The sequence below is a fragment of the Oncorhynchus nerka genome, linkage group LG24 (assembly GCF_034236695.1).
Source record: "Oncorhynchus nerka isolate Pitt River linkage group LG24, Oner_Uvic_2.0, whole genome shotgun sequence".
In the NCBI taxonomy this organism is placed as follows: Eukaryota; Metazoa; Chordata; class Actinopteri; order Salmoniformes; family Salmonidae; genus Oncorhynchus; species Oncorhynchus nerka.
This window is the reverse complement of record NC_088419.1, coordinates 12,611,649-12,637,634: the sequence shown is the minus strand read 5'-3', so window position 1 is coordinate 12,637,634 and position 25,986 is coordinate 12,611,649. Positions and strand designations below refer to the sequence as shown.

General features: G+C 43.0%; 1 protein-coding gene across 17 annotated transcripts in view; it reads right to left on the bottom strand.

The window, feature by feature from the left end:
• The window catches only part of LOC115107530 (MAP/microtubule affinity-regulating kinase 3-like), a 112,848-nt gene that overhangs the window by 62,257 nt on the left and 24,605 nt on the right, over positions 1-25,986 (bottom strand). The window lies entirely within an intron of this gene.

The window sequence follows — 25,986 nt, the reverse complement described above, 5'->3', positions numbered from 1 at the left end:
ATGCGATTGGCCCATGGGGGGTGCCCTGGGTAGTCCTTCCCTGTTCCTCCCTCCCTCTTTCCCTCCTTCATGAAGGAGCAGGACAGTCGCTCACTCCTGTCTCTGGCCACTTTTATGCGATTGGCCCATGGGGGGTGCCCTGGGTAGTCCTTCCCTGTTCCTTCCTCCCTCCATCCATCTACAGGGCCTTCAGAAAGTATTTACACTCCTTGACGTTTTCCAAATGTTGTGTTACAACCTGAACTTAAAATGTATTCAATTGAGATTTTGCGTGTCACTGACCTACACACAATACCCCATAATGACATCACAATACCCCATAATGTCAAAGTGGAGAAAAGTTTAGATTTTTTTGTACAAATTAATAAAACACTGAAAAGCTGAAATGTCTTGAGTGAATAAGTAGTCAACCATTTTGTTATGGCAAGCCTAAATAAATTCAGGAGTAGAATATTTGCTTAACAAGTCACATAAGTTGCACGGACTCACTCTTTGTGCAATAATAGTGTTTAACATGTTTTAATGACTACCTCATCTCTGTACCCCACACATAAGGTCCCTCAGTTGAGCAGTGAACTTCAAACACAGATTCAACCACAAAGACCAGGGAGGTTTTCCAATGCCTCACAGAGAAGGGCAGCTATTGATAGATAGCATGGTGTATCAATACACCCAGACACTACAAAGATACAGGTATCCTTCTTAACACTAACACAGCCTGGTCTTTCAGCCTATAAGTACCCGCTAGAAAACGTTGCCGGGAATCCCCTTCAGCAGATGCATCAGATACATATCAACCCACAAGGTGTGCAAACATAAGCACCAACTCTTGATAAATAGTGCAGAAACTATTGTAAAGGATAAATTGCATGAATAAATATTTGTGGAAATATATCAATTGTTTAGATAGAGTCAAGGATATGTTTTGTATAATTCTACAAATTCCTAGAATAAACTATAGCGTATTTTAGTTTCCGTTACAATAAAAACATCAGTATACTGTATTTGATCAACTTTAATTGTAGATTCGATTAGTCATAGAGTTATATTAATGAATAAAGTCCAGTTACAGCTTCTTCTGACAAAGTAGAAAGGAAAAACATAATAATAATATTAATAATATAAGCAGCCAGGTCACAGGTGAAATTTGCCATATTCCTAAACAAAAGTACCAGTGCATGAACAATTGTAAAGGATTAATCACATAAATGTTTGTGGAAAAATGTTAATGACAAGATACAACCAACAAATTACTGTTTTTATATCAGACACTGTATTGTGCACTTATACCTGTGTCTTTACGCATGAATCAATCTCAGCTTCGGGGCTTTGTGTGAGCAAGCCCCAAAAACAAAGATCTGTTGTACTGCACACAGTTTTCATGGGCCTTGTTTTGTGTGCACCTGCCGCAGGTGTGGCATAGTCTCTCAGCAGCCGTTGCGTGGCATAGTCTCTCAGAAGCCGTTGCGTGGCATAGTCTCTCAGAAGCCGTTGCGTGGCATAGTCTCTCAGAAGCCGTTGCGTGGCATAGTCTCTCAGAAGCTGTTGCGTGGCATAGTCTCTCAGCAGCCGTTGCGTGGCATAGTCTCTCAGAAGCCGTTGCGTGGCATAGTCTCTCAGAAGCCGTTGCGTGGCATGGTCTCTCAGAAGCCGTTGCGTGGCATGGTCTCTCAGAAGCCGTTGCGTGGCATGGTCTCTCAGAAGCTGTTGCGTGACATGGTCTCTCAGAAGCCGTTGCGTGGCATGGTCTCTCAGCAGCCGTTGTGTGGCATAGTCTCTCAGAAGCCGTTGCGTGGCAGTCTCTCAGAAGCCGTTGCGTGGCATAGTCTCTCAGCAGCCGTTGTGTGGCATAGTCTCTCAGAAGCCGTTGCGTGGCAGTCTCTCAGAAGCCGTTGCGTGGCATAGTCTCTCAGAAGCCGTTGCGTGGCATAGTCTCTCAGAAGCCGTTGCGTGGCATAGTCTCTCAGAAGCCGTTGCGTGGCATGGTCTCTCTGAAAAGGTCCACCCCATACCTATCAGACCCAAAATGACTCCACATTCATGCTCTTTACACCGTACACCCCGCAGACATACAGTGGGGAGAACAAGTATTTGATACACTGCCGATTTTGCAGGTTTTCCTACTTACAAAGCATGTAGAGGTCTGTAATTTTTTATCATAGGTACACTTCAACTGTGAGAGACGGAATCTAAAACAAAAATCCAGAAATTCACATTGTATGATTTTAAGTAATTCATTGGCATTTTATTGCATGACATAAGTATTTCATCACCTACCAACCAGTAAGAATTCCGGCTCTCACAGACCTGTTAGTTTTTATTTAACAAGCCCCCCTGTTCTCCACTCGTTACCTGTATAAAAGACACCTGTCCACACACTCAATCAAACAGACTCCAACCTCTCCACAATGGCCAAGACCAGAGAGCTGTGTAAGGACATCAGGGATAAAATTGTAGACCTGCACAAGGCTGGGATGGGCTACAGGACAATAGGCAAGCAGCTTGGTGAGAAGGCAACAATTGTTGGTGCAATTATTAGAAAATGGAAGAAGTTCAAGGTGACGGTCAATCACCCTCGGTCTGGGGCTCCATGCAAGATCTCACCTCGTGGGGCATCAATGAGCATGAGGAAGGTGAGGGATCAGCCCAGAACTACACGGAAGGACCTGGTCAATGACCACAGTCTCAAAGAAAACCATTAGTAACACACTACGCCGTCATGGATTAAAATCCTGCAGCGCACACAAGGTCCCCCTGCTCAAGCCAGCACATGTCCAGGCCCGTCTGAAGTTTGCCAATGACCATCTGGATGATCCAGAGGAGGAATGGGAGAAGGTCATGTGGTCTGATGAGACAAAAATAGAGCTTTTTGGTCAAAACTCCACTCGCCGTGTTTGGAGGAAGAAGAAGGATGAGTACAACCCCAAGAACACCAACCCAACCGTGAAGCATGAAGGTGGAAACATCATTCTTTGGGGATGCTTTTCTGCAAATGGGACAGGACGACTGCACTGTATTGAGGGGAGGATGGATGGGGCCATGTATCGCAAGATCTTGGCCAACAACCTCCTTCCTTCAGTAAGAGGATTGAAGACGGGTCGTGGCTGGGTCTTCCAGCATGACAACGACCCGAAACACACAGCCAATGCAACTAAGGAGTGGCTCCGTAAGAAGCATCTCAAGGTCCTGGAGTGGCCTAGCCAGTCTCCAGACCTGAACCCAATGGAAAATCTTTGGAGGGAGCTGAAAGTCCGTATTACCCAGCGACAGCCCCGAAGCCTGAAGGATCTGAAGAAGGTCTGTATGGAGGAGGGGGCCAAAATCCCTGCTGCAGTGTGTGCAAACCTGGTCAAGAACTACAGGAAACGTATGATCTCTTTAATTGCAAAGGTTTCTGTACCAAATATTAAGTTCCGCTTTTCTGATGTCTCAAATACTTATGTCATGCAATAAAATGCAAATTAATTACTTAAAAATCATACAATGTGATTTTCTGGATTTTTGTTTTAGATTCCGTCTCTCACAGTTGAAGTGTACCTATGATAAAAAAATACAGACCTCTACATGCTTTGTAAGTAGGAAAACCTGCAAAATCAGCAGTGTATCAAATATTTGTTCTCCCCACTGTACAAGAGTGCAATAAATGCTTTGAGTTCATCCATAGACATGTCTCAAGTACTGTTTCCTTTTCTGTGCGCATGAGCAACAGTACAGTCTCTGATGTGCTGCAACTTCTGCATGTCACAAACTCGTCACTCTTTTCTACCCAAACCATGCCATCCCTCCCAGACTCCTGTCTCACCATGGCATCCCTCCCAGACTCCTGTCTCACCATGGCATCCCTCCCAGACTCCTGTCTCACCATGGCATCCCTCCCAGACTCCTGTCTCACCATGGCATCCCTCCCAGACTCCTGTCTCACCATGGCATCCCTCCCAGACTCCTGTCTCACCGGGCCATCCCTCCCAGACTCCTGTCTCACCGGGCCATCCCTCCCAGACTCCTGTCTCACCGTGGCAGTTGGGATCACTGTCTCAATTGGCTCGGTTCTGGTTTTTCTGTGGCGAGGCTCAGGCATTGGAGGCAGAGGCTCAAAGTCAACATCAAAATCCAATTAAGACTCGTCATCAGCAACGTCAATTTCAAGCCCAATATCCGATCCTCCATCATCTAAATTCTGCAGCATTTGCAATGCTGTAAGTGCATCCATTAGTTTGGTTGGGCTTGACATTGTGAACTACACATGTATGTTGTACTCGGTCTGATTTGATTCTCCCGGGGGAAATTATATACCATTTCTAGCCTTTCGTAATAAAATAAGTCGACCGCCACAATTCATCATTACACTATTGTTCTAAATTCAATCATCCTCTTAACCTTTCTCATTATCCTCATCATTCTAGTTCATTGAAGTCACAAGCACCATTATCCATTTCTATCTGATTTCTATCATTCATCCATTCACAACAGAATAGCATATTTTAATTGTATTATGCTAGTAGTTTTTGCCTAGTAACCAGATCAATGCTGCCACGCGACTGGTCATGTGCTGAATGCTGCATTGATCTTCTTGGAAAAAGTGACATTTGGAAATAGAGCTGCAGCTCGAAATTTGTTTGAGTTATTTGACGATGGTAACTGCAGAATATGCTCTTTCTGATTCTATTTAGAAATCAAAATGTTTTACCTGCATGTGACTCTGAAGGAGGATTTGATAGTGATGCGCCTTTCCCTGCTTGTCAATTACAACATGTACAATATGACAACTGATAGGTCTAATATTGTCACTCATCAGATTGTCAATACAATCTTGTCTCTAGGCTAACTCTTATGTGTGAAGTTAGTTTGGGTGTAGTTTAGGTGTAGTTTAGGTGTAGTTTAGGTGTAGTTTGGGTGTAGTTTTGATGGCCGGCTGTGCAGGCTGACTGGGTTTAGGTGTAGTTTTGATGGCCGGCTGTGCAGGCTGACTGGGTTTAGGTGTAGTTTTGATGGCCGGCTGTGCAGGCTGACTGGGTTTTGGTGTAGTTTAGGTGTCGTTTGGGTGTAGTTTTGATTGCCGGCTGTGCAGGCTGACTGGGTTTTGGTGTAGTTTAGGTGTAGTTTGGGTGTAGTTTTGATGGGCGACTGTGCAGGCTGACTGGGTTTAGGTGTAGTTTAGGTGTGCGGCTGTGCAGGCTGACTGGGTTTAGGTGTAGTTTAGGTGTAGTTTAGGTGTAGTTTTGATGGGCGGCTGTGCAGGCTGACTGGCATCGTTTGTTTCCCGCTCATTAACTTGGAGTCAAGGATATATTTTACATTGTTCTGAAGGTCTACTGCAACATGTAGCATGTTTGGGTTTCCTTTACAATACATGTGATTAGTAATAGAGTTATAGCAAATAAAACAGTCCAGATTATTTTTACAAGGTAAAACATAAAGAGAATAGTATCAACCCACAAGTCGTACGGTAAAATGATTTACTGCTGATAAATAGGCATAATGCAAACTCATCAGTACAGGGAAGGAGGGGAAGGAGCAGAACACAGCTTATTTTTGGCAGAATTTTTTAATTGACTAAATCAAATGTCAATGGCCATTGGCCTATGGGGGTTCTAGTGTTTACTCAGTTAACGGAGAGGAAGGAAACCGCTCAGGGATTTCACCATGAGGCCAATGGTGACTTTAAAACAAGAGTTTAATGGCTGTGATAGGAAAAAACCATGGATGGATCAACAACATTGTAGTTACTCCACAATAGAAGGATGCATGTACAGAATAAAAATATTCCAAAACATGCATCCTGTTTGCAATAAGGCACTTAAGTAAAACTGCAAAAAATGTGGCAAAGAAATTAACTTTATGTTCTGAATACAAAGCATTATGTTTGGGGACAAATCCAACAACACATCACTGAGTCCCACTCTTCATATTTTCAAGCATGGTGGTGGCTGCCTCATGTTATGGGTATGCTTGTCTTTGGCAAGGACTAGGGAGTATATGATAAAACGTAAATTGAATAGAGCCAAGCACAGGCAAAATCCTAGAGGAAGACTTAGGTTCAGTCTGCGTTCCAATAGACACTGGGAGACAAATTCACCTTTCAGCAGGCCAAATATACACTGCAGTTGCTTACCAAGACGACATTGAATGTTCCTGAGTGGCCTAGTTACAATATTGAAATCTACTTGAAAATCTATGGCAAGACTTGAAAATGGCTGTCAAGTATTGATCAACAACCAACTTGGCCGACCTTGAAAAATTAAAACAATTATAAATGTGAAAATATTGTACAGTCCAGGTGTGCAAAGCTCTTAGAGACTTACCCAAAAAGACCCACAGCTGTAATCGCTGCCAAAGGTGATTCTAACATGTATTGACTCAGGGGGTTGAATATTTATCTAATCAAGACAGTGTTTTATTTTTCATTCATTTTTATTTTTTTTACAGATGTTAAAATGTTTCTTCCACTTTGAAATCCATTTTAATCCCACAATTGTAACACAACAAAATGTGAAAAAGAAAATTGGTGTGAATACTTTCTGAAGGCACTGTATCTGCCTCTCTCTCCCTCGCCCTCCCCTTCAGTCTGTCCATTTCTATGTCAGTAGACACCAGCTTTAAACGATCCATTAGCCTAATGAACCTGGGAAAGGACTGAAGAACAAGTACAGAGAGAAACCACTCAGTCCATTTGTGCATTTCACATGGGAGTAAATTCCATGTTATTTGAACTCAATTGAATTCTAACTTAAAATTGCTTTACTGTACATTACATTACCTTGTAAGGCCTAACATGACTTGAGAGGACCCACAGTAAGTATGGGCTTTGAACACAGTCAACACACAACCCTGGTGTTGTTAGCTGCTTTCAAAATTCACACTTAACTGACTCACCTGATCAATGACTCCTTCCTCTTCCTCCCTCCATTTCTCTGACCTCTGCAGTCTTTGTCTACCTCTACATGTGACTTTGCTCATGTTCCATGTGACACTCTCTATATCCAACCACCTCTCCCTCTATCCAACCACCTCTCCCTCTATCCAACCACCTCTCCCTCTATCCAACCACCTCTCCCTCTATCCAACCACCTCTCCCTCTATCCAACCACCTCTCCCTCTATCCAACCACCTCTCCCTCTATCCAACCACCTCTCCCTCTATCCAACCACCTCTTCCTCTATCCATCTTTCTCTATAGCTAAACATATCTTTCTATATCCAACCATCTCGCTCTATATCCCACCATCTCTCTCTATATCCCACCATCTCTCTCTATATCCCACCATCTCTCTCTATATCCCACCATCTCTCTCTATATCCCACCATCTCTCTCTATATCCAACCATCTCTCTCTATATCCAACCATCTCTCTCTATATCCAACCATCTCTCTCTATATCCAACCATCTCTCTCTATATCCAACCATCTCTCACTATATCCAACCATCTCTCCCTATATCCAACCATCTCTCCCTATATCCAACCATCTCTCCCTATATCCAACCATCTCTCCCTATATCCAACCATCTCTCTCTATATCCAACCATCTCTCTCTATATCCAACCATCTCTTTCTATATCCAACCATCTCTCTCTATATCCAACCATCTCTCTCTATATCCAACCATCTCTTTCTATATCCAACCATCTCTCACTATATCCAACCATCTCTCCCTATATCCAACCATCTCTCCCTATATCCAACCATCTCTCCCTATATCCAACCATCTCTCCCTATATCCAACCATCTCTCTCTATATCCAACCATCTCTCTCTATATCCAACCATCTCTCTCTATATCCAACCATCTCTCTCTATATCCAACCATCTCTTTCTATATCCAACCATCTCTTTCGCCTCAACCTTCTGTTGCATCCTTTTCTACGCTCTCCACTCCCTCCCTTGCACCATCAATAGGGACAGAGCATAAAGTAGTCAAAGCAATCAGTATGTGAGTGTAGGCCTACTGTAGGTCTATGTTCTGGTGTGTTAAAAAAGTATGTTATATGTATCGTGTGTGTGTGTGGGCCATTATCTCCTGTGGTACGTACATACAAACGCAGCATCACCGACCCACACACGCAGCATCACCGACCCACACACGCAGCATCACCGACCCACACACGCAGCATCACTGACCCACACACACACAACCACTAAAAAGTGTGTGTGCACACCATTGTGCAAACAAACACACAGCTTCACTGACACACAAGTACAAAGAATGGGTTCACATAGTATGGCGCCCTTATCATGGTGCCCATTGTCTTTTATAGCTTCGACTTACCAGTGATCATTATTGTTCCATACGGCCACATCTAAGGTGAAAATATATGCACGTGGCCCTGGAACATTAAAACACACCCTAGTGAGTAAGAGATGGTGGTGTATAAGAACTGTATTCCACCAGAACGTACTTCCTGGTACAGTAGGAACTCAGAACTTCAGCAACATATGTGATAAAGACATGGTTTTAAAACACAAATGAGAATACATTTGTCCCTGCCTGTACACGGGAGGGTCATTCCAAACAGAGTACTGTACACTGTGCTCAGACCAGGTACAGTAGACCAGGTACAGTAGGCCAGGGAATGATTGGGCGTAAAAGGTTTAATTTAGCTGCCAGCTCCCCCGGCCAAAGGCTTTGAACATGAAGAGGTAACAGTATCTCCTTATCAACGGTGTCTTATCCAACCCCCCTCAAAGGCTTGAGGGACACTGGGCTCTAAATCGGTTGGTGTTAGTGAGAGAGAGGTAATGAAAGGGAGAGAGAGAGAGAGAGGGTGGGAGAGAGAAAGGTAGAGGACGGGTGAGGCAGAGAGAAAGGAAGAGAGAAAGGGAGGAGAGAGAGAGAAAGGGAAAGGAGAGAGAGAGAAAGGGAGAGGAGAGAGAGAGAAAGGGAGAGGAGAAGGGAGAGGAGAGAGAGAGAGAGAGAGAAAAAGGGAGAGGAGAGGGAGAGATGGTAAGAGAAAGAATGAGAATAAAAGAGGCAGAGAAAGAGGGGGGAAAAGGGAGAGAGAAAGAGGGAAAAATAGAGAAGAAAACAACCTGTCCATAGAGTGCGACAAGTGTAGAGACTGTGTTGTGGAGATGCTCTGAAGACCTACTGGACTGAGAGAAGAACTGACTGACTGAATGAGTGACAGCCTTTTATGACAACTTAATATTTTGTTTTGGATGAGATGGTTGATCACCTACCTATAAGACTGTGGGATAGTGCACAATGCTGGCAGACTGACTGACTGTGTCACTGATTGACTGACTGGGTGACAGACTGCCTGCCACATTTACAGGAGAGGGATCTCAAAAGCAGTGGCTCCCTCTCTATTTCATGTCCTTTATCTTAAAGAAACAAAGAGTAAGCTAGCTCTAGTAGTTGCTAGGCATCAACCATATTGCTTTCACTCATCGTGTCAAGGGCAGTGGCGGCAATTGAATAATCATGTAACTGAAGGTATTAGATGAAGACCGCCATTGAAAATAAAATAACTCAAAACCATTTAAAAAAGGCCTACATTCAAATGTTGTATATACAGTGGGGAGAACAAGTATTTGATATACTGCCGATTACGCAGGTTTTCCCTACTTACAAAGCAATCTAAAACAAAAATCCAGAAAATCACATTGTTTGATTGTTAAGTAATTAATTTGCATTTTATTGCATGATATAAGTATTTGATACATCAGAAAAGCAGAAATTAATATGTGGTACAGAAACCTTTGTTTGCAATTACAGAGATCATACACGTTTCCTGTAGTTCTTGACCAGGTTTGCACACACTGCAGCAGGGATTTTGGCCCACTCCTCCATACAGACCTTCTCCAGATCCTTTAGGTTTCGGGGCTGTCCCTGGGCAATACAGACTTTCAGCTCCCTCCAAAGATGTTCTATTGGGTTCAGGTCTGGAGACTGGCTAGGTCACTCCAGGACCTTGAGAAAAGTCAAAAGTTTGTCAGCTTCATTAAATAGTACACGCAAAACACCAGGCTCGACGTCAACAGTGAAGAGGCGACTCCAGAATGCTCTTGGAGTTCTGTGTTCTTTTGCCCATCTTTATCTTTTCTTTTTATTGGCCAGTCTGAGATATGGCTTTTTCTTTGCAACTCTGCCTAGAAGACCAGCATCCCGAATTCGCCTCTTCACTGTTGATGTTGAGACTGGTGTTTTTCAGGTACGATTTAATGGAGCTGCCAGTTAAGGACTTGTGAGGCATCTTTCTCAAACTAGACACTAATGTACTTGTCCTCTTGCTCAGTTGTGCACTGGGGCCTCCCACTCGTTCTATTCTGGTTAGGGCCAGTTTGCGCTGTTCTGTGAAGGGAGTAGTACAGCGTTGTACGAGATCTTCAGTTTCTTGGAAATTCCTCACATGGAATAGCCTTAAATTCTCAGAACAAGAATAGACTGACGAGTTTCAGAAGAAAGTTATTTGTTTCTAGCCATTTTGAACCTGTAATCGAACCCACAAATGCTGATGCTCCAGATACTCAACTAGTCTAAAGAAGGCCAGTTTTATTGTTTCTTTAATCAGCACAATAGTTTTCAGCTGTGCTAAATAATTGCAAACAGGTTTTATAATGATCAATTAGCCTTTTAAAATGGTAAACCTGGATTAGCTAACACAACGTGCCATTGGAACACAGGAGTGATGGTTGCTGATAATGGTCCTCTGTCTGCCGATGTAGATATTATTATTATTTTTAAATCTGCCGTTTTCAGCTACAATAGTCATTTACAACATTAACAATGTCTACACTGTATTTCTGATCAATATGATGTTATTTTTTTTTAAATGGACATAAAATTAGCTTTTCTTTCAAAAACAAGGACATTTCTAAGTGACCACAAACTTTTGAAGTGTAGTGTGTGTGTGATATATATATATATATACATATAAACACTGCTCAAAAAAATAAAGGGAACACTTAAACAACACAATGTAACTCCAAGTCAATCACACTTCTGTGAAATCAAACTGTCCACTTAGGAAGCAACACTGATTGACAATAAATTTCACATGCTGTTGTGCAAATGGAATAGACAACAGGTGGAAATTATAGGCAATTAGCAAGACACCCCCAATAAAGGAGTGGTTCTGCAGGTGGTGACCACAGACCACTTCTCAGTTCCTATGCTTCCTGGCTGGTGTTTTGGTCACTTTTGAATGCTGGCGGTGCTTTCACTCTAGTGGTAGCTTGAGACGGAGTCTACAACCCACACAAGTGGCTCAGGTAGTGCAGCTCATCCAGGATGGCACATCAATGCGAGCTGTGGCAAGGTGGTTTGCTGTGTCTGTCAGCGTAGTGTCCAGAGCATGGAGGCGCTACCAGGAGACAGGCCAGTACATCAGGAGACGTGGAGGAGGCCGTAGGAGGGCAACAACCCAGCAGCAGGACCACTACCTCCGCCTTTGTGCAAGGAGGAGCAGGAGGGGCACTGTCAGAGCCCTGCAAAATGACCTCCAGCAGGCCACAAATGTGCATGTGTCTGCTCAAACGGTCAGAAACAGACTCCATGAGGGTGGTATGAGGGCCCGACGTCCACAGGTGGGGGTTGTGCTTACAGCCCAACACCGTGCAGGACGTTTGGCATTTGCCAGAGAACACCAAGATTGGCAAATTCGCCACTGGCGCCCTGTGCTCTTCACAGATGAAAGCAGGTTCTCACTGAGCACATGTGACAGACATGGCAGAGTCTGGAGACGCCATGGAGAATGTTCTGCTGCCTGCAACATGACCGGTTTGGCGGTGGGTCAGTCATGGTGTGGGGTGGCATTTCTTTGGGGGGCCGCACAGCCCTCCATGTGCTCGCCAGAGGTAGCCTGACTGCCATTAGGTACCGAGATGAGATCCTCAGACCCCTTGTGAGACCATATGCTGGTGCGGTTGGCCCTGGGTTGCTCCTAATGCAAGACAATTCTAGACCTCATGTGGCTGGAGTGTGTCAGCAGTTCCTGCAAGAGGAAGACATTGATGCTATAGACTGGCCCGCCCGTTACCCGGACCTGAATCCAATTGAGCACATCTGGGACATCATGTCTCGCTCCATCCACCAACACCATGTTGCACCACAGACTGTCCAGGAGTTGGCGGATGCTTTAGTCCAGGTCTGGGAGGAGATCCCTCAGGAGACCATCCGCCACCTCATCAGGAGCATGCCCAGGCATTGTAGGGAGGTCATACAGGCACGTGGAGGCCACACACACTACTGAGCCTCATTTGGACTTTTAAGGACATAACATCAAAGTTGGATCAGCCTGTAGTGTTGATTTCCACTTTAATTTTGAGTGTGACTCCAAATCAAGACCTCCATGGGTTGATCAATTTGATTTCCATTGATAATTTGTGTGATTATGTTGACAGAACATTCAACTATGTAAAGAAAAAAGTATTTAATAAGAATATTTAATTCATTCAGGATGTGTTATTTTAGTGTTCCCTTTATTTTTTTGAGCAGTGTATATATACACACATACACAAAGTACCAGTCAGAAGTTTGGACACACCTACTCATTCAAGGGTGTTTATTTTTTTGTACGATTTCCTACATTAAAGAAAGTGTTAAACAAATCAAAATATATTTTATATTTGAGATTCTTCAAAGTAGCCAGCTTTGACAGCTTTGCACATTCTTGGCTTTCTATCAACCAGCTTCATGAGGTAGTCACCTGGAATGAATTTCAATTAACAGGTGTGCCTTGTTAAAAATTAATTTGTGGAATTTCTTTCCTTCTTAATGCATTTCAGCCAATCAGTTGTGTTGTGACACGGTAGGGGTGGTATACAGAAGACAACCCTATTTGGTAAAAGGCCAAGTCCATATTATGGCCAGAACAGCTCAAATAAGAGAAATGACAGTCCATCATTACTTTAAGACTTGAAGGTCAGTCAATCCGGAAAATTTCAAGAACTTTGAAAGTTTCTTTAAGTGCAGTCGCAAAAACTATCAAGATCTATGATAAAACTAGCACTAATGAGGACCACAACAGGACAGGAAGACCCACAGTTACCTCTGCTGCAAAGGATAAGTTCATTCGACTTACCAGCCTTCACTGACTTCATCAACTTTTCAAAGGAGACAGTCAGGCCTTCATGGTCGAATTGCTTGCAAAGAAACCATCACTAAAGGACACCAATAATAAGAAGAGACATGCTTGGGCCAAGAAACATGAGCAAAGGACATTAGACCGTTCGAAATCTGTCCTTTAGTCTAATGAGTCCAAATTTGAGATTTTTTGTTCCAACCGCTGTGCCTTTGTGAGAAGCAGAGTAGGTGAACGGATGATCTCCCTATGTGTGGTTCCCACCATGAAGCATGGAGGAGGTGGTGTGATGGTGCTTTGCTGGGGACACTGTTGGGGATTTATTTCAAATTCAAGGCACACTTAACCAGCATGGCTACCACAGCATTCTGCAGCGATATGCCATCCCATCTGGTGTGCGCTTAGTGGGACTATCATTTGTTTTTCAACAGGACAATGACCAAAAACACATCTCCAGGCTGTGTAAGAGCTATTTGACCAAGAAGGATAGTGATGGAGTGCTGCATCAGATGACCAGGCCTCCACAATCACCTGGCCTCAACCCAATTGAGATGGTTTGGGATGAGATGGACCGCATAGTGAAGGAAAAGCAGGCAACAAGTGCTCAAGATATGTGGGAACTCCTTCAAGACTGTTGGAAAATCATTCCCCGTGAAGCTGGTTGAGAGAATGCCAAGAGGGTGGCTACTTTGAAGAATCTGTTTAACACTTTTTGGTTAATACATGATTCCATTTGTGTTATTTCATAGTTTTGATGAGTTCCCTATTATTCTACAATGTAGAAAAAGGTTTTAAAAAAGAAAGAAAAACCCTTGAATGAGTAAGTGTCCCCAAACTTTTGGCTGGTACTATATATATATATATATATATATATATATATATATATATAAAAAAATAAAGTTAGAAAAAAAAATATATATATATATATATATATTTTTTTTTTTTTTTTTTTGCTAACTTTATTTTCATGTAGATAAACTTTACCTAATAGCGGGAGTGTTTACTAATGATTATAATTTGATGTTTTGCTAACTTACTCTGTCTCCGTCTCCTCTTTCCAACTATAGTTTGATGCTCCAGCAGCTAATCCGCTAGATGTGCGGGGGTGTAGAAGCGCTAGCCAATACGCTATGGCACTTCAGTAAAAAAAAAAAAAAAAAAAAGATTTGGTGTGAACTTTCATTTAGAACATGCACATTTTTATTTCTTGCTAGTTAAATAAATAAATAAAAATCGGCATTTTAAAAACAGGTTGAATGTGTCTGACTATTCATTCATTATTCAACAGCAGTCGACAAGGTTGTTCTGACTGAGGCATATAATGCACTAATGTGTCAAATGGACAACGCACCAATCCTATCCAACATGGCATGGTATATTTGATATGGAATATTTTCTTAATTTATTGAGTAATGAACGCTGATAAATAGAGAACGGACATGTTGTGTGTATTTGTTTCCATTTTAATGATCGCCAATTTCATACTATCGCATAGCTGTCCTCTTCATACTTTCCTTGTCAATTCCTTATCCTATAGCCTACTTTCAAGAAAGCCTAAGGTAGGCCTAGGTTTTTTATATGTTTTAAGGAAAGGAGAAATATTTGCTTGTGTCTGACATTGCCTGGTGGATTTAATTGACAGGTCCTTCTACAGGGGTGTGCGTGTGTGAGTTTGCGGATTCTTTCTGTAGGCCTACATATGTTATTTAGAAAGTTTCCTCAAGTTACCTGTCGGGGCTCTCTCTTTAACAAGAATCAAACTCTAATGTCGTGAAACGCCTTTCTCACAAAGTCCGTCATTTTCGTCTGAAAAATTTGAAGAAAAAGAAAATGCATACAAGCACGTCTTGTTTATGACGCCGTTCACACCGTCCTGCCATAATCTGACAATTATTTATTCGGGAACAGGTTTCATTTTAGCGTCTATTCGTATGCGAAAATAAGCTCCATTCAAACTTCCTCGCCAGTTCATTGCCAACGCTGTAGCCTATTTTTTAGGCATTCAGCAAGCAAGAGGATCGATCGAAGCTTCTCTCCTCCAATAGGCCAAGGCCTAATAGTTTTAAAAATAGCTCGAAATAAGTTTCACACTATACTGCTGCTCATTCGATATATATAGGCTACTTGTTCCAGAGCTAGAGAGAGGGGGAAGAGATAGGCCAGTGGAGTGGCCTGCGGAGACAGAGATGTGTGCTAGAGGGAACAGTGAAGACAGAGATGTGTGCTAGAGGGAACAGTGAAGACAGATGTGTGCTAGAGGGAACAGTGAAGACAGAGATGTGTGCTAGAGGGAACAGTGAAGACAGAGATGTGTGATAGAGGGAACAGTGAAGACAGATGTGTGTTAGAGGGAACAGTGAAGAAGACAGAGATGTGTTAGAAGTTAATTAATATATTAACGCATCGTATAGCCTATATTAAGCCTGGCAGATCAATGGTGCTGTATGCAACCGGAAGAGACAGAGTAAATATATCTCTTATCAATAAGTGGTTGCACAGACTTTAATGCTGCCTGGGGCAGCAGGTAGCCTCGTGGTTAGCGCGTTGGGCCAGTAACCGAAAGGTTGCTGGATCGAATCCCTGAGCTGACAAGGTAAAGAAAAATCTGTGGTTCTGCCCGTGAACAAGGCAGTTAATCCACTGTTCCTTGGTAGGCTGTCATTGGAAATAAGAATTTGTTCTTAACGGACTTGCCTAGTTAACTTCACTAGGGTAGGGGGCAGCATTCTGAATTTTGGATGAAAAGCATGCCCAAATTAAACTGTCTGCTACTCAGTCCCAGAATATAGGATATGCATATAATTAGTAGATTTAGATAGAATTCTCTAAAGTTTCCAAAACTGTTAAAATAATGTATGTGAGTATAACAGAACTGAGATGGCAGGCGAAAATCAGAGGAAAATCCAACCAGGAAGTACTATTATTTTGAAAGGCTGTTTTTCCATTGATGCAGAACTTTTGCAAAAAGAACAAAATGCAGAACTTTTGCTCATAAAGAGGGTCATTATCAAACAAAACAAACATTTATTGTCTAACATGGAGACCTGGAAGTGCCACCAGATGAAGATCATCAAAGGTATGCGATTAATTTTAATGATATTTCTGACTTTTGTGACACTCCTTGGCTGGAAAATGGCTGTATGCGTTTCTGTGGCTAGCTAACATAATCGCAAAGTGTGCTTTCGAAATCTGACACAGCGGTTGCATTAAGGAGAAGTTTATCTATATTTCCATGAAAACACTTGTATAGTTTATTAATGTTTTTAATGAGTATTTCTGTCATTTTATGTGGCTCTCTGCAATTTTACCGGATGTTTGTTTGAGACAATGCATTTCTGACCACAACGCGCCAATGTAAACTCAAATTTTGGGATAGAAATATGAACTTTACCGAACTAAACGTAAATGTATTATGTAACATGAAGTCCTATGAGTGTCATCTGATGAAGATCATCAAAGGTTAGTGATTCATTTTATCTATATTTCTGCCTTTTGTGAATCCTCTCTTTGGCTGAAAAAATGGCTGTGTTATTCTGTGAATAGGCACTCACGTAACATAATCGTTTGGTTTGCTTTCGTCGTAAAGCTTTTTTGAAATCGGACACTGTGGCTGGATTTACAACAAGTGTATATTTAAAATGGTGTAAAACACATGTATGTTTGAGGAATTGTAATTATGGGATTTCTGTTGTTTTGAATTTGGCGCCCTGCAGTTTCACTGGCTGTTGACGAGGTGGGACGCTACCGTCTCACGTACCCTATAGAGGTTCAATTAAGGTTCAATTAAAAACGTTTTTTTGACAGGTTGTTCCTATTTTCTAATGGTTGTCAAATTCATCTTCAAGCCTATCACAGCTGTCTCTATATATTCCCCTTAAAACTTTCCTCATCAATTTATACGATAAGCTAGCATTATCCTACAGTATTATCGTATAATGTAGCATTTTGAAACACCAGAAGTACATTTATTTCCAATGGAACCCTGTGTTTTCCTTGCAGCTTTGCGTTGCTGAGGCAGTTGCAGTGTGTTCGGTGTGGTGCATACGTTGGATTTATAGAACGCTGGATTTATAGAACGTTGGATTTATAGAACATTGGATTTATAGAAGGTATGCATCAAACTGTAAGCGCAGACGGCTTGACAGAAATGGGAGCAGAAGGTGAATGTTGAACATTTGTTGCATACATATCCAGATGATGATGCGTACTATTTGCGCAATGTCGCTGTCGGTGTCATTGAGGCGTTAGGCAAGGTTTTAATATGTTTTTGGGAAAGGACAAATGTGATTTACTTACGTGTCTGAGTGAGGCGGAGTTTCCTTTCATGATTTATCCAATAGGATGCTTAGCCTAAAGTATACTGTACCCTAATACTTTCAGTAGAGTATTTGTTTTTTCAGAAGTATATGATTTTTTTCCCTCATGACTGCATTCTCTCTAGCCACTTTGAACAACATATTGCCACAGAGAATGACCGCAGCGGCGTTGGTGACGTTATGCGAATTGTTCAGGAAAGGGGAGAAAAAAACAACATCGGACTTGAATGGATTGGGGAGTCAAAATCGGAGTCTGTATTTTTTCAGAATTATTTCTTAAATGTTGTATACTTGACTAATATTTCCAAAGGTAATGACTTGAATAATAATGAAATGCTACTGACCATAAAGAAGCGTAAAGGTAATAGTAAAGTTGCAGAGAAAAGCCACTTGTTTCTTTTGAGTCCGATATGCACCAAAAGACTGTACATTGGCCTGGTCAATTACTGTAACCTCACATTCCAAGACCGTCACAGCCCTAATCATGTCATTTCAGACCAATGCAGATGTAGGAGAGGACACAAGGACAGGAAGCCAGTTTAGACTGTTGGGATGAGTGAGAGGAGACGAGGAGAGGGCCGCTCAGGGCAGCCTTCCCACAGTCAGCAGTAATCATTAAGTTTTAATCACTCTCACACACACAAAAGCAGCCAGACGTGAACGCACATACACACACACACACACACACCCTTTGGGTTTTCAGACGACAGTGTGTGCACGAAGACATACACCCTTTGGGTTTTCAGACGACAGTGTGTGCACAAAGACATACACCCTTTGGGTTTTCAGACGACAGTGTGTGCACAAAGACATACACCCTTTGGGTTCCAGACGACAGTGTGTGCACAAAGACATACACCCTTTGGGTTTTCAGACGACAGTGTGTGCACAAAGACATACACCCTTTGGGTTTTCAGACGACAGTGTGTGCACAAAGACATACACCCTTTGGGTTTTCAGACGACAGTGTGTGCACAAAGACATACACCCTTTGGGTTTTCAGACGACAGTGTGTGCACAAAGACATACACCCTTTGGGTTTTCAGACGACAGTGTGTGCACGAAGACATACACCCTTTGGGTTTTCAGACGACAGTGTGTGCACGAAGACATACACCCTTTGGGTTTTCAGACGACAGTGTGTGCACGAAGACATACACCCTTTGGGTTCCAGACGACAGTGTGTGCACAAAGACATACACCCTTTGGGTTCCAGACGACAGTGTGTGCACGAAGACATACACCCTTTGGGTTCCAGACGACAGTGTGTGCACGAAGACATACACCCTTTGGGTTCCAGACGACAGTGTGTGCACGAAGACATACACCCTTTGGGTTTTCAGACGACAGTGTGTGCACGAAGACATACACCCTTTGGGTTTTCAGACGACAGTGTGTGCACAGGGAATGTTTCCCTGCCAAGTGTTTCTAACTGGTCTCCTTTGGATGTTGAGGGGAATTTCAGTTAGTCATGCAAACATTTTTGAGAAAAGTGACACACACATACACCCACACACGGTCTTAAAAGTTAGATTGGGAGTAGGGACTAAGGTATGAAGTTCGAATGGGAGTAGGGACTAAGGTCTGAAGTTCCAATGGGAGTAGGGACTAAGGTCTGAAGTTCCAATGGGAGTAGGGACTAAGGTCTGAAGTTCCAATGGGAGTAGGGCCTAAGGTCTGAAGTTCCAATGGGAGTAGGGCCTAAGGTCTGAAGTTCGAATGGGAGTAGGGCCTAAGGTCTGAAGTTCGAATGGGAGTAGGGCCTAAGGTCTGAAGTTCGAATGGGAGTAGGGCCTAAGGTCTGAAGTTCGAATGGGAGTAGGGCCTAAGGTCTGAAGTTCGAATGGGAGTAAGGTCTGAAGTTCGAATGGGAGTAGGGCCTAAGGTCTGAAGTTCGAATGGGAGTAGGGCCTGAAGTTCGAAGGTCTAAGGAAGTTCGAATGGGAGTAGGGCCTAAGGTCTGAAGTTCGAATGGGAGTAGGGCCTAAGGTCTGAAGTTCGAATGGGAGTAGGGCCTAAGGTCTGAAGTTCGAATGGGAGTAGGGCCTAAGGTCTGAAGTTCGAATGGGAGTAGGGACTAAGGTCTGAAGTTCGAATGGGAGTAGGGACTAAGGTCTGAAGTTCGAATGGGAGTAGGGACTAAAATCTTGTGAGTAAAGAACGTAAGTCCTGTGTTCACTGTTCCCTACCTGCCTGTGAGTCCAGCCGTGAAGTGCACACACCATCATCATTTTTATACAGCACACAGACACAACCCCCCCTCCCCACCACAAACACACCCCCACACAAGCATAAACACGCACTGCTCCGAGGCTGTACTTTTCAGTGTATTAACCAGCGGCTTATCTGTGTGAGCGAGGTTAGATGATTCGTGGCAGCTCTCTTTTCCTGGAAAAGAGAGGAGGATGACAATTCCTGGGAAAGAGGGAGTGAAAAAGAGGGATGGCGTCAGGGAGGGATGGGGCGAGTATGTTCCTCTCTCAAACTCCCACACGGAGTCTTTTTTGTCACACACGGACTGACACACAGACAAGGAACGCTCTCCATTTCCCTGAAACACACCTACACACATACTGTCCCCGTCCATACAGCCAGCTGGGTTCTCAGTTCATTGCACAGACAGGAATAAAGAACTATCCAAGAAGACGAAAGGCTGTGGTGTATGTTTCATGATTAACTACTCATGGTGTGATTGTGATAACATATAGAAACTCAAGTCCTTTTGTTCACCCAAAGTAGAATATCTCACAATCAAATGCCGACAGTATTACCTCCCAAGAGAATTCTCTTCGGTTATAGTCACAGCCGTGTATATTCCCCCTCAAGCAGAAACCATAACAGCCCTCAAGGAACTACACTGGACTTTATGCAAACTGGAAACCACATATCCTGAGGCCGCATTTATTATAGCTGGGGATTTTAACAAAGCAGATTTGAGGAAAACGCTACCGAAGTTCTACCAACACATTGACTGTAGTACTCGCTCTAGGAAACCACTCGACTACTGCCATTCTCTCTTCCGGGATGCCTACAAGGCCCTACCTCACCCTCCCTTCGGCAAATCAGATCACAAATCCATTTTGCTCCTTCCTTCCAATAGGCAGAACCCGTGCTAAGGTCTATTCAATGTTGGTCTGACCAATCAGAATCCATGCTTCCAGATTGTTTTGATCACGTGGACTGGGATATGTTCCAGGTTGCCTCAGATAATAACATTGACGTATACACGGACAAGGTGACAGAGTTCATCAGGAATTGTATGGAGGACGTTCCCACTGACTATTAAAACCTACCCAAACCAAAAACTGTGGATAGATGGCAGCATTCACGCTAAACTGAAAGAGCAAGTCACTGCATTTAACCATTAGTTATACCGGAGCTGTAGCTGTACCATAGTTGTAGATGTACTGTACTTGTACTGTAGCTGTACCTGTACTGTAGCTGTAACATAGCTGTACTGTAACATAGCTGCACTGTAACTAACGTAGCTGTACTGTAACGTAGCTGTACTGTAACGTAACTGTACTGTAATGTAGCTGTACTGTAACTGAACTGTAACGTTAACGTAGCTGTACTGTAACGTTAAAGTAGCGTAACTGTACTGTAATGTAGCTGTACTGTAACTGAACTGTAACGTTAACGTAGCTGTACTGTAACGTTAAAGTAGCATAACTGTACTGTAATGTAGCTGTACTGTAACTGAACTGTAACGTTAACGTAGCTGTACTGTAACGTAGCTGTACTGTAACGTAGCTGTACTGTAACGTTAAAGTAGCGTAACTGTACTGTACTGTAATGTAGCTGTGAACTGTAACGTTAACGTAGCTGTACTGTAACGTTAAAGTAGCGTAACTGTACTGTACTGTACTGTAACTGAACTGTAACGTTAACGTAGCTGTACTGTAACGTAGCTGTACTGTAATGTAGCTGTACTGTAACTGAACTGTAACGTTAACGTAGCTGTACTGTAACGTAGCTGTACTGTAACGTAGCTGTACTGTAACGTTAAAGTAGCGTAACTGTAGCTGTACTGTAACGTAGCTGTACTGTAACATAGCTGCACTGTAACGTAGCTGTACTGTAACGTAGCTGTACTGTAATGTAGCTGTACTGTAATGTAGCTGTACTGTAACTGAACTGTAACGTTAACGTAGCTGTACTGTAACGTAGCTGTACTGTAACGTAGCTGCACTGTAACGTAGCTGCACTGTAACGTAGCTGCACTTAAAGTAGCGTAACTGTAACATAGCTGCACTGTAACGTAGCTGCTGTAACTGTAACGTTAAAGTAGCGTAACTGTACTGTAACGTAGCTGTACTGTAACATAGCTGTACTGTAACGTAGCTGCACTGTAACGTAGCTGCACTGTGTACTGTAACGTAACGTTAAAGCTGCTGTACTGTAACGTAGCTGTACTGTAACGTTAAAGTAGCGTAACTGTACTGTAACGTAGCTGTACTGTAACGTTAAAGTAGCGTAACTGTACTGTAACATAGCTGTACTGTAACATAGCTGCACTGTAACGTAGCTGTACTGTAACGTAGCTGCACTGTAACGTAGCTGCACTGTAACGTAGCTGTACTGTAACGTAGCTGTACTGTAACGTTAAAGTAGCGTAACTGTACTGTAACGTAGCTGTACTGTAACGTTAAAGTAGCGTAACTGTACTGTACTGTAATGTAGCTGTACTGTAACTGAACTGTAACGTTAATGTAGCTGTACTGTAACTGAACTGTAACGTTAAAGTAGCGTAACTGTACTGTAATGTAGCTGTACTGTAACGTTAACGTAGCTGTACTGTAACGTAGCTGTACTATAACGTAGCTGTTCTGTAACTGAACTGCAACTGAACTGCAACTGAACTGCAACTGAACTGCAACATAATTTTACTGTATCTGTACAGTAGCGGAGAGCCGGGGGAAAACAGGAAGACTACTGTAATAAACATTTTATAGAGCATCTGAACATTCCGCCCACACAGGTCTCTCTTGCATGGAGAGGTATCCATCCCTCTCTATGTCTGTGTGTCTGTGTCTGTGTCTGTGTGTGTGTGTGGGGTGCCTGCGAGGCTGTGGCAGCAGCAGTCTGTTTCACCATGACTAAACACAGAGCTGTGCAGTGGAGAGGGAGAGGGATGTGAGTAGTGAATAATTCACTAGTCCTGTGGAATAATTCACTCTAGTCCTGTGGACACAAACCCATATGGCAGGCCGTGGAGTCACACACGGTCAGTGTCATTATGTTTTATATTGTGTCCTCATACAAAGACCATTTATGGTGCCAGCTAACAGTTGATAAATGAGGCCCACTGTTGCAACTCTGCGTGGGTACGTGGGTGGGTCTCTCGCTCCCTCCCCCGTTCATCTCTCTCCCCTGGCTGTCTGTCTGTCCGTCCGTCCGTCCGTCCGTCCGACCATCTCGCTCTCTCCCCCCGTCCGTTACTCTCTCCCGTCCGTCTCTCTCCCTCCCCCGTCCATCTCTCTCTCTCTCTCTCTCTCTACCCACCTCTATCTCTCCTCCCTCTCTCTCCTCTCTCTCTCTCCCTCTCGTCAGTCTCTCTCAGTCAGTCTCTCTCCCCCGTCCCTCTCTCCTCTCCCGTCCATCTCTCTCTCTCTCTCTCCCGTCCATCTCTCTCCCTCTCCCGTCCATCTCTCTCCCTCTCCCGTCCATCTCTCTCTCTCCCTCTCCCAAGTGACACTCACTCTCTCTCCCTGGAGAAGACATGATAAGGGGCTATCAGCCTGCAGGTAACGGGGAGCTGTGCTGAGCAGACAAGCATCTGTCCCTGGATAGGACACATTCGGCAAGAAATTCCTTCATATCACCCAGCCACCCACTCCCCACACACACAGCAGAACAAGTTCATTTACAGTTGAGGTTAAATAGACGTGTCTGAAATGTGTCTACTCTACTAAGAAGCATGTTAATCCTGGGAGAGAACAATTACGTGCAACGGCTGAGAAGAATCTCAAACATAAAATGTATTTAGATTTGTTTTACACTTTTTTGGTTACTACATGATTCCATATGTTATTTCATAGTTTTGATGTCTTCACTATTATTCTACAATGTGGAAAACAGTAAAAATAAAGAAGAACTCTTGAATGAGTAGGTGTCCAAACTTTTGACTGGCCCTGTAATAAGTATTCAGACCCTTTACTCAGTACTTTGATGAGGAACATTTGGCAGCGATTACAGCCTTGAGTCTTCTTCGGTATAACGCTACAAGCTTGGCACTGTATTTGGGGCAATGCACAGCTATTTTCAGGTCTCTCCAGAGCTGTTCGATCGGGTTCAAGTCCAGGCTCTGGCTGGGCCACTCAAGGACATTCAGAGACTTGTCCCAAAGGCCATTCATGTGTTGTCTTGGCTGTGTGCTTAGGGTCTTTGTCCTGTTGGAAGGTGAACCTTCACCCCAGTCTGAGGTCGTGAGCACTCTGGAGAAGGTTTTCATCAAGGATCTCTCTGTACTTTGCTCCATCCATCTTTCCCTCAAGCTTGACTAGCCTCCCAGTCCCTGCTGCTGAAAAACATCACCACAGCATGCTGCCACCACCACCATGCTTCACCATAAAGATGGTGCCAGGTTTCCTCCAGACTGATTCTTGGTCACCTCCCTGACCAAGGCCCTTCTCTTCTCCCCCGATTGCTCAGTTTGGCCAGGCCTCAAGCTCTAGGAAGAGTCTTGGTGGTTCCAAACTTCTTCCATTTAAGAATGATGTTCTCGACACAATCCTGTCTTGGAATTCTACGGAAAATTCCTTTGACCTTGTGGCTTGGATTTTGTTCTGACATGCACTGTCAACTGTGGGACCTTATATAGACATGTGTGTGCCTTTCCAAATCACATCCAATCAATAGAATTGACCAAAGGTGGACTCCAATGTAGAAACATCTCCAGAATGATCAATGGAAACAGGACACACCTGTTCTCAATTTCAAGTCTCATAGCAAAGGGTCTGAATACTCATGTAAATAAGGTATTTCTATTAAAACATTTGCAAACATTTCTAAAAACCTGTTTTCGCTTTGTCATTATAGGGAATTGTGTGTAGATTGAAGAGGGACATTTTTCTTAGTATCCATTTTAGAATAAGGCTTTAAAACTTAACAAAATGTGGAAAAAGGGAAGGAGTCTGAATACTTTACGTTCAAAAGTTTAGGGTCACTTAGAATTTTCCTTGCTTTTGAAAGGAAAGCACATTTTATGGCCATTAAAATAACATCATCAAATTGATCAGAAATACAGTGTAGACATTGTTAATGTTATAAATGACTATTGTAGCTGGAAACGTCTCATTATCAGCAACCATCACTCCTGTGTTCCAATGGCAAGTTGTGTTGGCTAATCCAAGTTTATAATTTAAAAAAGGCTAATTGATCATTAGAAAACCCTTTTGCAATTATATTAGCACAGCTGAAAACTTGTACTAATTAAAGAAGCAATAAAACTGCCCTTCTTTAGACAAGTTGAGTATCTGGAGCGTCAGCATTTGTAGACGGCAGGTACCCTAGTGGTTAGAGCGTTGGGCCAATAACTGAAAGGTTGCTAGACTGAATCCCCGAGCTGCTAAGGCCAGCATCCCAGAGTCGCCTCTTCACCGTTGACGTGATGAACACGATGCATGTCTTGGAATATTTTTATTCTGTACAGGGTTCCTTTTTTCACTCTGTCATTTAGGTTAGTATTGTGGAGTAACTACAATGTTGTTGATCCATCCTCAGTTGTTTTCTCGTATCACAGCCATTTAAATCTAACTGGTTTAAAATCACCACTGGCCTCATGGTGAAATTCAGAGCAGTTTCCTTCCTCTCCGTCAACTGAGTTAGGAAGGACGCCTGTGTCTTTGTAGTGACTGGGGTGTATTGACACACCATCCAAAGTGTAATTAATAACTTCACCATGCTCAACGAAAAATTAAATGTCTACCAACAGGTGCCCTTCATTACGAGGCATTAGAAAACCTCCCTGGTCTTTGTCATTGAATCTGTTCTTGAAATTCACTGCTCGGCTGAGGGACCTTACAGATAATTGTATGTGTGGGTTACAGAGAGGAGGTAGTCCTTCAAATATAATGTTAAACACTATTATTGTACACAAAGTTAGTCCATGGAACTTATCTGACTTGTTAAGGACATTTTTACTCCTGAACTTAATTATGCTTACCATAACAAAGGGGTTGAATACTTATTGACTGAAGACATTTCAGCTTGACATGTTTTATATAAAATTTGTTCCAAAAAAAACAAAAAAATCTAAAAACATAATTCCAGTTTGACATTATGGGGTATTGGGTGTAATTCAGGCAGTAACAATCAAATGTGGGGAAAAAAATTCAATGGGGGTGTGAATACTTTCTGAAGACACTGTGTTCCAGAGACAGTGGCTTAGACTGCTGGACCAACCCATACCACATTCTGTTGCTAGTCTTATCAGTTGGTGTTGTGTTAGGCAGGCAGGTTGTTTGTGCACATTTGCTAGGCCTTTAATTTCACTCCTAGCTGGCCCTCAAGCCACAGGCAGATTAACACATCCTCCCCTGGCCCTGGAGCAATAATGCCTTCGGTCACCATTTGCGGACTGACCTCACCCACTCCCACACACACGTACACACACTTGCAGACACAGTTGTCAGATCTTACTTTGACCA